Source organism: Cyprinus carpio, chromosome A5 (genome assembly GCF_018340385.1).
Source record: "Cyprinus carpio isolate SPL01 chromosome A5, ASM1834038v1, whole genome shotgun sequence".
NCBI classification, from domain to species: domain Eukaryota; kingdom Metazoa; phylum Chordata; class Actinopteri; order Cypriniformes; family Cyprinidae; genus Cyprinus; species Cyprinus carpio.
In genome coordinates this window covers 18835783-18851962 of record NC_056576.1, presented here as the reverse complement: position 1 = coordinate 18851962, position 16180 = coordinate 18835783, and the positions used below count along the sequence as shown (strand labels likewise).

At 37.5% G+C, this 16180-nt stretch overlaps 1 non-coding gene across 1 annotated transcript; it reads left to right on the top strand.

The window, feature by feature from the left end:
- Positions 1-1564: 1564 nt before the first annotated feature.
- LOC109061972 lies at positions 1565-9916 on the top strand. Its single transcript, XR_006158164.1, has 3 exons — positions 1565-1678; positions 8772-8808; positions 9229-9916. It is a non-coding gene; the product is annotated as a beta-tubulin family protein (transcript).
- The last annotated feature ends 6264 nt before the right edge of the window (positions 9917-16180 follow it).

Below are 16180 nucleotides of genomic sequence, written 5' to 3'. Positions count from 1 at the left end.
ACCAGGTTGATTATTAGTAACGCAAACCCCTTTATGTAAACCTCTCTACCTAACCATCGATCGCGCACGTCCGCCACGTTTGTGGTTTTTCTAACGCGTTTTATTCGTGTTTGTAGTTCTGGACCAAATCCTTCGCCAAAGCGCAATGGATTGTGGGCAATTTTAGCCATTAGGCTGTGCATGGATCCACACTTCAAAAATCGACCTGAAATAGTAGATCATCCGATGACTTTTGGCATACTCTTTTCAACATACTATGCTTTGGGACACACTCATTCTATTCTCACATACTATTTAGGATGGATAGAATGAACATTGAGACGCAGGGTAAGTCTTCAGTGTGCAGATCATTAAATGACGCAAGACTGCCATCTAGTGTTCAAAATGAGACTTCACATGCTGAGATACAGCACTGGTAAATTTCAGTGTTTTTAAAGTTCTTAGGGAAAAAAAAATGTGTATGCCTCCAGAAGTACACACTGGCGATTTTCTTTCAAATTTAATACAATGGAGCATTAAAAATTATGTTTTGTTTAAAAAAAAATCTGTAAACATTATCTATAACACAGAAGCTAGTTAAGAAATCTTCAGTCAAGTTTTTTTTCAAAAGTCAGTATGCACTTAAATCAACAGCACGAATGAGTAATCCAAGAATATTAAATCACATTGACCATGTCAACTAGATGAGCCCCAGAGACAGATCCCCTGCGAAGACAATCGGCAATCGGGAACCAGACGAGTCCTCTGCACAATCTGACCTGTGTTGCATCCTAGAATTAAACCACACCATGCTGGTTTCGTCTGGCCAGAGTAGAACTGCCCCCCCCACCGCCCCCCCGACTGAGCCTGGTTTCTACTATAATACACACGGTCCCAAGGTTGTTTTTTTTTTTTTTTTGGTTCCTTGCCACTGTCACCTTTGTCCTGCTAAGTTGGGGACACTTGACTGATTGCACAGACACTATTGGAAGAGAGCTGAACTGGATGATGACATAAATGGCTGCCCACTGCTCTGGGTGTGTGTTCATGGTGTGTGTGTGTTCACTGCTGTGTGTGCACTTTGGATGGGTTAAATGCAGAGCACGAATTATGAGTATTGGTCACCATACTTGGCTGTATGTCACGTCACTTTTTCCCTTCACTGAATCATCAATGAACTGACTTTAGCTGAAAAATTGACTGTTTAAAATATTGAGATGAACTCAAATGTTGAATTTTACATTACATATGTTCTTTTGGCAGATGCTTTTATCCAAAGTATCTTTAAATTGCATTCAAGGTATTGATTTTTAACAGTTAATGCATTTCCTGAAAATCAAACCCATGACCTTTGCATTGCCAGTGCCATGCTCTACTGTTGGAGCTACGAAGATGAACATGAAAAGCTTTAGACTGCAAATATAAGAAATAGTAAATCAATGCAAAAATAATATTTGATGATATATATGATTACTGCTGGTATTTTATATTTCAATTATGCATGCATCCAACAACACAACACTTAAACGTAAAATACCCCTGCATTTATATTGTGTCGATATTCTGTTCTAGCCAGCAGGTGGCGATAAAAAGTTACTGAAAAGGTCGCACATGAGGTGTAACTATAGTTCACAAAGAAAATCCTCTGATTTTATAAACCTTGATTTGTGCCGAGATGCTCAGTCTTTAAACTGGAAAGGTATGTGACCCATAATTACACAGAATATACAGATGCTGTAGGTTACACATGCACAAAGACAACTGGGTATGAAACGCTACATACAGTTTTGCATAAGAGTGTTGTTACTCTGCTGCATCGCTGTCACATCTTTCTTAATCTCAGATAAAAAATGTTGAGCTTTACTAAAATATCATATACAGTCTTGTCATCAAAGCAGATCTAATTATTAACTTGAAGCTCTTTCAATTCTACGAGGATTACATTAATTAACGTGACACAACAATCTGGCCCAATTTCATGGAACATTGAAGGAAGGAAGCTTCGAGTTGAATTGCTTTCAGTCGACACCAGAGCAGAAGGGGAAGGAACATTAATTGAATCAACTAGCTGTGCTGGGTTGAAGATCGCAGAGGAGGGCTTCATTTATTGAGTAATGGTGTCTTTAGTTTGCAGCGTTTAGAAGTTTGGCATTGCCTTTCTCTAATCAACTCCCTGTAGATTGACAGTACATTATCATATGGCATACTTATACAGGCTGTGCTGTAATGTTCATAATAACTCTCCATTGTTTTATATTTAATATTATTTTATATTAATATTAAATGGTAATATTTAATATTATTATTTTTCAATTTTATATATTTAATATATTAATATATTTTAACATATCACTTTTTGGCCCATATTGTATATATTATTTTGAAAGTTTTCATGTTTTTAATAGTGTTACATTAAGATTACATTTGCTGTAATTTAACACATTAAGTTCATCTTTTAAAACAATAATAATTTATTAATGTAAAGTTTTTCATGCTGTACATTATAATGTGATCCATATTAAATTGAACCATTTCACTATGTATTTACTTATTTATTCACACAAAACAGTTATTTCTTTTTTTTTTCTTTAAATAATACCATTATTTTTATTCTGGAGTACTATGCACATGGAAGTACCATGGTAAAGTACCACAGCAGTTTCTTGTAAGCGCTCAGTTCTATTTTAGAGTCTCAGTAATCCATATCTTGCTAGAAAAGTGGCAATACTCGTAAAATACAATAAAATGAAACAATCCAAAAGCATACAGCAAACAGCAAGACCTTCATACCATTAAAAAAGAAGAACTGGTTTTGTAAAAGATTTGAAACAGATTGTAGTCTGATACTGTGAGCACCAGCTCATGTAAGAGCCACTAATGTGATCTTTTGCTGTCTCAGCTTTCACAACCTAATGCATGCACGTTATTCCTTTTAATTGTTTTTTGTGATTTTATTCCTCATCCATATGGCACTAGAAAAAGCCTCTGTCTGAGTAACATAAATCCTCTCTGTTTTAGCACTGCTATGTACACAATGTTGATGAAGCGCTCTAAACAGATGATGGATTGCTCTTTAACAGCCAAAGCAACTTCACTGTCACTGTCACTGAAAAAAGAGATAGGGAGAGAGAGAGAGAGAGAGAGTATGTGCTATGAGATGCAAAATGTGGTGGCAGCAAGAGGTGTGAAACATAAATTAGGATGGTTTTAGGCTGCACAGATGGGCCTCTGCCACTCTATATACTGCATACAAATGCTTAGCGCCTGAGAAGCACCTCTTCATACAAACAGATTGAATGGGCCAACCGTATAAGCCAGTCCACAATGACTCTGACTGTACATACAGACACAGACAGTTGACAGGACAGATTTATTGAATATGTGCTCTATGAATCTCACAAATTTATTAATGTTTTCTGCGTAGTCTTTTTTTACCTTCAGAAATTTCTTCTTGTCTTTTATTTTTTTATTTTTGGCTTTTGACAAGGGCCTTTTGGAAACCCATCCAAAAGCTATTAAAGCCATATGTGCTAAGTTTATCAAGTAAAATTGATCTGGCAAAGAATAAATATGAATAATAAAATCTAGGAATGACAAATAAAGAAGCAGGTTGAACTGCAGACGTTTAATAAATGTACTATAAATGGCTAAAAAATAACTTTTTAAGTACATGAAACAAAAGGGAATTTAGATTCATTGTTTTCAAAATGAAAACAATTGTATACCTCATTAAATATAAGTACTTCATTCAGTGCAGGTACAGCAGTCTGGGTAATGAAGTGTTGTTTAACTACATTTTGTTTATATTTAGCTACTGTAGACTACTGTTTAAAAGTTTGGAGTCAGTAAGATTTTTGAAATCTTTTCTTAAGGTGCAGTCACAATTACCAGTGCTTGGCAAAACATTGTGAGCGAAATACAGTGATTTCAATAGGAATTATTATCCTTTATTTTACCAGGAATTATCCCACTGAGATATAAAGCTCTTCTACCAGGGAGTCCTGGCCAAAATGGCAGCACAGAAAGTTTCACATTCAGATTAGACACACATAAAACAAAAACTGATAAAAATATCATCCAACATCATATTTAAAAAAATTACATAAAACATTCACAAGTTTCTTCCAGGTAGAACTCCAATAGATTTCTAAAAATATTTAGAGATGGAATTGTTTCTAACATCACAACACTCTGCATTTCATTCCTTCGCCTAGGACCATAGGAGGAAAAGGCAGTTTTTTGCTTCAAAAGGAAAGCACGCAATCAGGAGTTTTGGGTGAGAGCAAAAAAACCTCCAAATGTAGATTGTGCTTGAGTTTAAGTTGGTCATAGATTTGCTGCGTTGACCATTAGAAATTTGCTTGTTTTAAAAATGACCATTCTAATATGCTTATTTGGTGCTCAGCTCAAGTAATGCTTATCAGTTATTATTATCAGTGCAGGGTCTATAAACCTTCAAACTTCAAGGCTTTAAAAAATGTTTTAAAGCTTTAAAGTAAGTCTCTTTCAAGCCAACATTCATAGTTTGCCTCAAATAGCTTTGCTTTTCTGCCTAAAATTGCAGTTGTGTGAGTTTTTGTTCATTTTAAATCTACTTCTTACATTCAAATCTGAAATGCAATTCTGCATCCCATTTGCTACATCATTTCAATACAATTCAAGTTCATGAATTGAAGTGGAACTCAAAAAGACATTCTACATTCAACTCTGAATGTCGCACAACCCTGTGTCACAGGGCTCCAAATGCTCCTCATCCCAAGCTGCTTTGAAAAATATCACATTGCCCTACTTGCTTTGTTCTTGACAGTTCACTTTGACGTGAGAAGATTGGCCAAGCGGCACTTCTTCCCTATTTCCTCCCTCTCCCCAGTCACTCTCCTCCTTGCCTGAGGCGCGTGTGTGTGGTTGTCAGCACGCGTGTCTATGTGTGGAGCTGATGGCTTCCGTCGCGCAGGGTGCCATACACGCAAAAGGGGTCCTGTCACTCACTCAGAGCGGCCATATGTGTGCCTGCGTGAGCTCAATGCCAGCGGCAGAGGCTCCCGCCAGAAGACATTAGGGGAGCAGTGGGGCGTCATTACCCAGGCACCATGATTGATTAACCGTGAATCAGGAGCACCAGGGCCCCTGGAAAGCCCCATACCGATGGGCGGAGGGAGCCCCCTGCAGATGTGGGGGTGTAATTGCATCAAGGCTTGGCAGGAGGAAAAGTAAGCAGGGGAGACAAACACACAGATGAGTGCCCTCATTAGTGCGTGAATGAGATCAGTGTTTCTCCTGATGGAGTCGGTCGGGTATGCGGCAGGGATCGTTTAAATATAGCTATTTAGATGGTTGAGTTGAATCTTGGGGGTCTCTGCACTGCAAAAGCATTAAATTAAATAAGCAAATAGCAACGGAGGCCTTTGAAAAAATCTACATTTTGGTCCAGATTCATGTGGTGTTGCAGTGAGCAGCAGAGTTGATCAGAAACTACTGGAGAATAAGGACATTTTCTTCTTTTCTTTTTTTCTCCTCTAACACTTTGATCCTTAGCAGTAGGGAAGCTCGGATGAGATGATGATCCCTTAATGGCCCCCTGCCCTTCCTCTCCCTCTCTGCCCCTCTCTCTTCTCCATGTCCCGGAGCCATGCAGCGCATTTGTGTGCTGTGGAGGGGTGACTAATGAAATCCAGTGAGAGGCAGCCAGCCCTGGGAATCCGATGCTAATGTTTTGTTTGGTATTAAGATGCGCAAAGGCAACTCAAACTCCCACTGACTTGGACGCGAAAACATTTGGAATGGGCTCATCAATCAAGCCCCTCCACTCTGGAACTGTCTAATCCTGGGGTGCGTCACGCGCCGTGGCGACACATCGTACACTGCACGCACACACATTAGATGTCATTCACACATTTATGAAAAAGTGACTTACAAACTGACATTAGTAGAAAAGTCTTTTGGTGTTTGGATTTTCCCTCTGGAGTTTGTGCTCTCCTGAGATGCCGGGATTAGTTTCAGTTAATATGTATGTTATCGTCATTTTATCAGATGATAGTATGTGGTTCTCCAGTTGACAGTAAGCTATGTGAAGTGTGTCTGTATAGATTTGATTTCTTTTGTCCTTCTTGGCCCATCATCAGTATACCGTAAGGAAGGTTTCCTAATACAGGAGACATGCAAATTATAATGCAAAATCTTTAGAAAAAATAAAATAAAATAAATAATAATAATCGTAGGTTCTGGCAATGAGTCACTCTTAACTGACACATTTGGTGTGAATATTACATTTTTGTGTTTGTATTGGAGGTCAAATGCATATACACTGGCAAAAATTTGTTTTAAATGTCACGATATCACAGCAGTCTAACTTTACCATTTCTATTTTATTGCTTCTTTAAGTAAGCAAATATATCGCTCCACAACAGACATGACTATAAAATATAATTTGCTAATTATTATTATTTAATTCTTTTTATTTATTTATTATTATTATTACTGTTATCAATATATTACATTATTATTATTTTTAATAATAATTATACATTTTCGTGAAAAGACATATAAAATATGCAAGATGCAGTGTAAAATACTGTTTTTGAACGGAACTGTACATTTTAAATAAATGAACTGAATTTATTTAGATTTTATTTTATGTTTATTGGTCTGGAACCATCTTATTATTTGCCTGTAAAACCTGTACTTAATGCAATAAATATCAGAAAAGAAAGGGATTTTAACATGTACAACCTATGAACCTACCAATATTGTATATATTATACTACAGTATATTGCATACAGGGTTGTATATAGGGTGTGGTACTCTACATTGTGCACTACATATTAGTATTCTGTATTGTGTTAAAAAATGAATTCTTGTCTTGCATCTTTATTGTACAGTCTTCCTATTTGTGAATGCATTAATGTTTGTGAAAGTCCTCAAAGCAATCAGTCTCTCAACGGTTAGTGAGCGAGGGCTGGCGCTTCCCTTGAAGCTCAGTCAGCTGAGATTAGGGCCCGTGATGACAGAGATTTAAGTAGACTGGAGCACACACTGTCACGCCTCTCTGTGGTGGGCTTTAATCAGAACAGTACACATCACTAATGCCATACTTTGATTGATGAGCGAACGTTCTCTGGGGGCTTTTCCTCCTGATTGTGACTCGCAATACAAAACTGACTTAGTTTTTCACAATCTAGTCCACTTTTTTTTTCACAATATGGTGTAACGAGGACATGATTACAGTGAAATTTCAGTTCACATTTTTTTGAAGTAAAGTGGTAGTGGACTCCTTTGGGACATTGGTTGGTGTGTCTGTGGTGTGAATCTTTTTTAATTCCACAACCTCATCATTGTTTGTCTTTACAGGCTTATTGCTATTTGTGTTTTTGATCAATACATTTACTTTATAATTCTGATAAATTTATTAGACAAACAAAGTAGATGCTTAATGGACCTTGATGGCAGATACGACTTTGAGGTTGCATGATTTTAACCACCAGGAGGCAGCGGCAGGCAACCACTGGAGCGGATTGAGACACTAAGTTTTTGGTGTAAATTAGCCGGTGCTAAACACACTTGGAAAATTATCTGTTCTGGGTTGTTTCTCTTTAGCATGTCCGTTTTATAGCAGGGGAAAATTGATATGTCTGCGAGCCAAGAATACTCAATTGCAAATAGCACACAAAAGCACATCAAGGCCTTTAAAAAATTGGTTCAAAGGCGATCAATTTAACGCATCCTTGCTGAATAGAAGTAGTTTCTTTAAAATAAAAAAATAAAATAAAAACTTGCTGACCCAAACTTTTTTACTCTGTAACATGTCTAATTATGTGTGAATAGTATTTCACATTGGCATGTATTTTAACATAAAAACATGCAATTAATAAATGTAAATTTCATGTAATATAAATATGTTTCGTGTATACTGCTCTTTCTGCATCAGAATTCAACACATTTATTCTGATAGCCTCAGTGTTGTCACTCTTCTCAAGGGTCATTTTTATATGGACAAGTCTCATCTAAGTCTGAGGCATCTGGTTTCTCGTCTATACTGCCTTCAGACTGTCCAGGGAGAGTGAGAGCCTTACTGGTGAAAACAGAATAATGAAAAGGTGGGATTTTGGCCATTTGACTTCAGTGGCAGCCTTTAAGATATTGCACCAAAGAAATGTCAGACCAGATCTTATCAGTGTGGTGATAAGAGGACAGCGCCCCCTAGGTGGCACTTTTTACTGAAGGTCAGAATGGGGTCAGGGGGGCAAGGCAAAGGGAGATCCAGGTCCAGGACTGGCCACCCACTGTGTAATATCCAGTTTCCGTTGAGGGATGGGATGTGAATACAGAAGACACAGAAGGGAGAGAAAGAGTCAGAGTGTGAGGGGGAGAGCAGACAAATCTGAAATCATGGAGCATCTCTGTCCTGTATCCATCCACAGCACTCTATCTCTTTCTGGCTTGTCTCTCTCTCTCTCTCCCACGCTGATTATTTCCTGGTCTGAAGCCCCTGTGGTTTTCCAAATGATTTTAAAATGGATTTCATTTCCTGTTGGGGGGAAGGGGGTAGCGATAGTAGTAGGACAAACCTGAATGCTAGTTGAGTGGGAGAGAGATGAGGAAGGGAGATGGAGAGGAAAGGATGTGAGAGAAATAAAGAGAGAGGGGGCTTCTTTTTCCTGGATATGAGGTTTTGAGATTTGCCCTCAGGCCTCAACACCACGCAGCATTCAGTTACAATGCTCATTTCCTCTCACAAACCCTGGAAGACTTATTTTATTTGGCACCACTCTTATTTCTTATTTCTTCCTTGCAGTTGCCTTGTCTGAAGAAGAAGAAACAGGAATTACCAGGTTTGATATTCCTCTGCTGCTTACAGTTTGTAAAATCACTTCACACAGTTCACCCACAAAAGATAAGCCTGTCATCATTTATTCACCCTCATGTCATTCAAAACCTGTATGACTTACTTTCTCTCTTTTGTGTAAAAAGAGAATATTTTGATTTTATTCCAAAGTTGTTCAATCTTCATTCTTGAGAAAATACCTTCTTTTTTGTTTTGCAGAAATGATAAGGACACACGAGTGAATAATTAATGACAGTATTATTATTGTTTTTTTCTTTTTGGTGAATTATCTATTTAAGCAAGGAGCCAGAATGAGGATTCTTTTCATTCTTTGTGAATCATCATGAAGATAAAGTTACAAAAAGCAATGCATGCACCTTTTCCCAGTTCCCTCTCGATGTATTTCTTTCATTCCTTCTCCCACAAGGCCCGGGGAATCGGCATGACATAATCGCCTTCCTCTCGAGGTGGAGGTCGGAAGACAGAAGGAGAAGAGGAAGGAGGAAGAGAGAGAGACTGGGCTCGATAAGCGCTGCTATCAGAACGCACCCAAACACAGCGTCCGGCAGTTCTCCCTTGTGCAGGCGGAGGAAAACAGATACCCTTAGCAGGTTTGGGCACTTTTCCATGCTGTCTCTTCCCTCTTTTGTCACCCATTTCAATAGGTAGGACTCAAAGAGGATGTCTGTTAGGATGTTCGTGACAAAGAATAAATACAGCAATTGTCTTCTGCACAAGAGGCTTTATTGTGTGTAAAACTCTCCAAAGTAAGCTGCGGGATTAAAGGCTTGTTCAGTGTATGTTGTTGGCTGTTTTAATCAATTTGAAATTTGTTAAAGAAAGTTAATAAAAACAGAGAATAAAAAGCAAGCATGTGAGAAAATACTGGTGTCATCACCTACTTCACTCACATATTTCTTTAGCTTCAAATCCAACCATCCTATATCTGCTCATCCTGTATCCCCCAATGAGCCATCACTTTCCTGATCTCTCCATCTCTCCTAATGAGCAGACATTCTCTCTTAACCTGTGCCGCCATCAACTAATGTCTTACAGCTAATTACCATCGGTTTGTCACAGCTTATGCAGCTCACTCATTCCCCTTGGGTTCAATATAGCACCTCTCACAAACTAGTGTGAAACCAGGCAATGAACCTATTTTTGATGGATCTTTGAGAGACTTTTACCCAAAGTTAGAGTACTTGTTCACCAAGTTTAAAATGTTCCACCACAGAATGGATGCAAAATGACAGATGATGCATGTATGTACAAATTAAAGAGTGTAAAAAAAATTAAACATGTTAAAAGTGTTTAAAGGGATAGTTCACTCCAAAAAATTAAAATTCTGCCGTCTACCCACCCTCACACTATTCCATATAGAAGAATAAAAAAAAAAAAAAAAACATATATATAGAATTAGCATTTTTGGGTGAACTGTCCCTTTAAGAACAATTAAGAAAATGTCCATAGTTGAAGAAATAAAAATGCACAGTAAACACAGTATACTTAGTAGCCATAGTCCTACATTACTCCACACGATGAACCCTGGCATTAATTATTGTTTCAGATTTGACAGTGGGACTCTGAATGTGTGTTAGTCACCCTGAGAAATTTCCCTCTGCAAAGGCCAAAATCTTAATTTAAAACAGAATGTACAGCATCTAACCCAACTGGGCATCATACAGAAATGGAGAGAAGCCTTAAGAGAGAGAGAGAGAGAGAGAGCTAATGTGTGACCTTGACCACCAGCATAAACAGTAGCATCCTGTGAAACCGGATTGCATTCACAAACCGGATTGCATCAGTGGTCAGCAGGTAACCAACAGGAGGCTCTTAGGTTCAGCTTTGTTTATGAAAAATTAAAGGAAAGCAACACCTTTGCTCTCTTGTGATCTAAGCTTTATGTCCACTCCTTATAAACAGAGATAATGAACAAGTGAGTGTGTGAGTAGAACACATGCTGTTTGTCATTAATTAAAGGAATATTCCAGGTTCAGTCAACAGCAGCACAAAATCTGGGGTACAGCAAGGCACTTACAATTGGAAGTCATTGGGGCCAATTTTAAATGTTAAAATGCTCACTGTTTCAAAAGTACAGCCACAAGACATGAATTATATATTTTTAGCATTAAAACATCACTGACTACTCTTTTCTGTGTAAATGTATGTGCAATTTAAATCTTTATGGAGAGATGACAACGTAGGAAAGCCATAAACCCTAAAATTGATTGAAACCAGCTTGCAAGCCCAAATTTTACATTAACAGAAGAATAAATGTAAGAGCCTTTATAAAATGATAAGATTCACATTTCGGCCTTTAAAATTGGCCACACTCATTTCCATTGTAAGTGCATCACTGTAACCTCATTTTTTTTCTTTTTTAAGAAAGCAAGGGACAATCGATTGACCTTAGCTTATATATAACCCAGAATATTCGTCTGAGTGTGAAGACAAATGCCAAATCCTGAGAATAGAGCTACTGTAGGTGCTCATTCCTTCGGTTTCCTCAAGGTGGAGCAGAGCGAAGGGAGGGAGAATCTTGCAAATGCACAAAGAATTCAGTCAGTTAGTAGGAGGTTTCTGGGATGGATGAAGCCAGTTTGGGGTGTGTGGGGGTGTGTGAGTGAGTGGAGGGAGGGATGGGGTTGTCCTTGGCTGCGCTCGGCAGGGTTTGATCAGCCTGGCTCAGGGCTAATCACACTCGCGTTGATTAACAAGCTGCGCAAACACACAGGGCATGATTGAGCTGCCCGGGTAAAGAAAATAACCAGCAATCTACGAGAAGCCCAGGACACACATACCTTTCACTCGTCTCTCCTCAACCCCAAACAGCCTAATACATACACACACATCAGAAAACAGCTCTCTCCTTCCTTTAGTTCCTCTGGTCAGAAATCTTTCTGTCCTTCCCAATCATTTTTCACCCCCACTGTTTTGATTTGCTTAAATGTGCAGTGCACAAAGCGCTGAGGTAATCACATACTCTCCATAGTCTATCATATGGCTATTCATAGTGGTGCTCCCTCTTGACTTTTTCTCAACATTGTTGACTGTAACTTGGCTTGTCTAAAGCTCACTGATCACTTTGGGGTAGCACTCTGGCCATACAGACACTAGATTTCAACTTAAGCAGGGTGTTTAGGTATGGGATGGGGTAAAAACTTACCCTCCTGGTTTTGAAAGCTGCAAATGAAACCAGATGGACTCATTTATTGCCAATTAGCTCCAACGCTGTAAGTGAAGCATCACCTATACAATTTAAACTTTTTTATTGAAACCTCCCAGCACCTCTCACACTGCATCTCAATAAGAGGGCCTTACATCTTTATAACTTCACCTCCCACCATTGCCAGGAAAGAAAGAGATAGAGGCTGCAGTCTTTGAGGTTTCTTTCCAGGCAGATGTAAAGGTATACTGATGTATATACACCTACCGTTCAATAGTTTGGGTTGGCAAGATTAAGAAGTCTCTTTTGCTTACAAGGCTGCATTTATATGATCGAAAAATACATTAAAAAAAATGTAAATATTGTGAAATATTATAACTATTTAAAATGATTGTTTTCTATTTTAAAATGTCATTAATTCCTATGGTGTCAAAGCTGATTTTCAGCAGCCATTACTCCAGTCTTAAGTGTCACATGATTTTTCAGAAATCATTCTAACATATTGATTTGGTGATTAATATTTTTAAAGAGACCATTAAACTTTTTTTTTTTTTTTTTTTTTTAGGAATTTTTAATTCATTTAATTTCAAATTAATATTTCTTGTCTATGTATTTCTTTATCTGGTTTATTATCCCTCACATATCGTTATTTGCTCAATATTTATTACATTTTTAAAAAGTTAGTTTTTTATTTGGATATATATATATGTATATATATATATATGTTAGGTGTGTGTATATATATATATATTAGTGTGTGTGTGTGTGTGTGTGTGTGTGTACACACACACACATCGGGCATAGATTGTGTAAATTATGTGATTCTGAAATATATAAAAAGAATATGGGACAGCATTGAAGACTCAAAAGGTCTTTATACAACTTAACACCCACATTAGTGAGCCAAGAGGAAATGGCTAAAGCGGGGTGAACACGTGTCATTAATCCATGGAGCCACACTTTTGGAGGTCCCAAGAGGAGGATTTCCCATTAACATGTCTTTTTAGTCATTTAGGTCAGATGAAAACTGTGAACTCCATACCAGTCTCAAACAATAATGCTTTCTTTCCATTCTTGTGGCATATTCTTACTCAGTTAGTTAATTAACTGTAATGATGTTGTGGTTAAAGAGTAGACTGTTAGTCTTTCTTTAATCTGAAGGCCATCTGTAAGCATTCATGGAGCTCTAACAGTAGAACTTGGTAGAACCAAGGTCATGGGTTTGATTCCTTGGAAATGCAAAAATTTTAATGGATGCAGGGATTTCTGTTTGGTCATTTTTGACACATATGTACTCACTTATGTATTGGCCCTGCTTCATTTACCATATAGTTTCTTGTTGATCTCAATATATTGCTTTATATTGCTTTTAAGAGGGTACTGAACAATTTGATGTTTAATGAATTGAATAGACCTCCAGTTGCTTTCTTTTAACTGTCAGATACATGGCAGCTGGTTTTACAGATTTTGAGACTCTTTGAATTCCTCATGCACATTCAAATGGCAAAGCGATGAAGTCTGAAAATACAGCCCCATGCATGTTTGCTTATTAAATATGCATTCAGCTAACAATACATTGTAATAGTGTCAGCTCTGCTTAACACATTTCATGATTCTGTGGTCCATTTCCACACAAATCAGCATTAAAAATGTGAAAAAGGTCCCCCAATTTAATCTGGGCCTCATCTTTGCTCTTTAGGTTTCAGAAGAATGAATAAGCTTCAGTAGGGATGACCTCTGCACAATATATTAAATGTTCCACATACAGTCCAATTAGATATACCTCTGAAACCTCATATCAGACACACGCCTCATGACCTTAATTGAAATGCCACATAACCTGACTGACTGTCCCATTATCAAATAATATACTCAAACGTTTTGTCTCAGTTCTGAATGTGTGTAGATGGACATGAACCATTAGCCTCACGTTCCATGTGACTACTCTGTTTATTTTTCTCTCCACCCTCTATAAGCAAAGCCATATGTCTGCTGACTTGCATGTCACACGGCTCATTGGCACACAGCCCCGCCCACCTCCTAACATGTCCTGCCCCCTTTCTGCTCTTCTCCAATCAGTAAGCTGCTTACTCAAAACCACTGTGGGGAGCATTCTGAAGTTATTGTCATTTCATTTGATAACGCAGTCTACTTCACCATATTTTTATCAGTGCTATTCTTTTGTTAGCAAATGTAAGTCCTCAAAGAGAGAATGAAAAGTCTGTCATCATTTACTCACCCTCATGTAATTTCAATCCTGTGGAACACAAAAGAGGATTTTTAAAAATAATTTTTTCACTGTTTTTGTCTTTATAGACTAATGAAGGTCAGTGAATTCCAAAGTTGACTTTCATTGTACAATCTAAGAAAATAAAAAGCACTAAAATTGTGCCTTTAAGGGTATAGTAGCCAGTCACTGGGAAAGTATGCTTCAAGGTACTTATCTGTACCTTAGTTACCCCTAAAAGTTGCATATTAGTATCTTAAAGGTACATATTACTACTCTTAGATACTAATATGTATCTTTTAGGGGTAAATAAGGTACGAAAGTGTCTGATTAAGGTAACTGCCTCAGTGACAAGATGGAAACAATTTTTGTAAATTTTTTCTGATAGTGTGTGGACAAATAAAACACAGATATATTGAAAATGACCTACATCTGGATAAGATTTACAGACTCAAAAAGAATCCAAACAAATTCTGTGAGGGAAGACACATGGATAAAGCATTGACGTTATTTGTGTCCAGGCGGAAGGAAACACATCCAGTTAATTTGTGTGTGTGGTGTTTCAGTGGACTGAAAATGATGAGGAAGAGGTTATTTTCAGTGCTCCTCATTGAGACTGGCGCTAATTGTCCCTGCAATGCTAATCAGTTCCGCCAATCCCAACTGGGCCAGAAAGAGAGACCAATTTTCCTGTTACTGATCTCATGAGGGTGTGCTTGTGGGTAATAGTATGTGTGTGAATTTATATGTGTGTCTTTACAATTATATATGTGTGTGTGTGTGTGTGAAAACCACCAAACCATAATTTCCTTACAAATAAAAAACCTATAAAAATGAAATAAAAAAAAAATAAACAAAATACTCCATTTGGGGATGTCCTTATTTGTAAAACTGGTATAAAAATGAAGTAAACAAAGTATTTTTGAAATTGTAAAAATGCAGAAAGCTTTCTGTGAGGGGTAGGGTTAGGGGCGGGGTTTAGGTTATATAACTATAACTTTCTATTATATAACTATTATTAAAGTGTAAAACTATCTGTATATAAAAACAATGAAAGTCTATGTAATGTCCCCATTTAAAAAACCAAACAAATCAACCAGTATTTCTGCATTCACAAACAAGTGACTCTTATGAGCTGGTCCTTTTAAACAACAAGTTACCATTGTATTAAAACCACAGTCAAAGAAGTGCAAAAGACCTAAAGAGATCCCCTGGTAATCTCAGTATAGGTGCTTGATCATGAGGCCTAGCTCTTGTGCTGTTGGTATGTTTGTCATTTTTAAATAAAAATTTAAATAAAGAATTTCAGGCAGGGGTATGATTTAAGTAACCTTTTACAAACCATTTTAATATCATGAGCTAATTCTTAATGGCCAGTCGGGGATTAACCTGATCTAAGAAGTAAACTGTTCTGCGACAGGCCTGAACAGCACATGACCAGATGGACCAGATTATTTTCAATTCAATTCAAGTTTATTTGTATAGTGCTTTTCATGATGCAAATCGTTGCAAAGCAGCTTTACAGAAAATTAAAGTTTCTACAGTATATTTAGTAATAGCTTATCAGTGGTGACTATCCCAAGTTGATTTCTGTTGTGTTTACAGTTTCAGTTAGAGATTGTTCATGGGTGCAACTACTAAATACTTTTAATGTGGAAACACCATAGCGGCAATTTCAATCTGGTCAACCAGCTGGATTCTCCCTGGAGGAAGTGCATTTAATGTCTGACAAACTATCACAACACATTACATGTGACTATGTGGTGCTACACAACACACCCGGTGGATACTGCACAGATGTTGTTAGAATTACAATGGAACTATATCTGATTTCTGTATTCCGTCTTTATGAAGTCCCTTGAGTCATACTAAGATGAAATTGTAGGTCTTGAGTTTGTTAACAGCACAATCAACCAACCTTATAAATCAAATTTCTACCTACTGTATAGAAAGATGTAAACTGATAAAGACCAACTTGCCTCCATT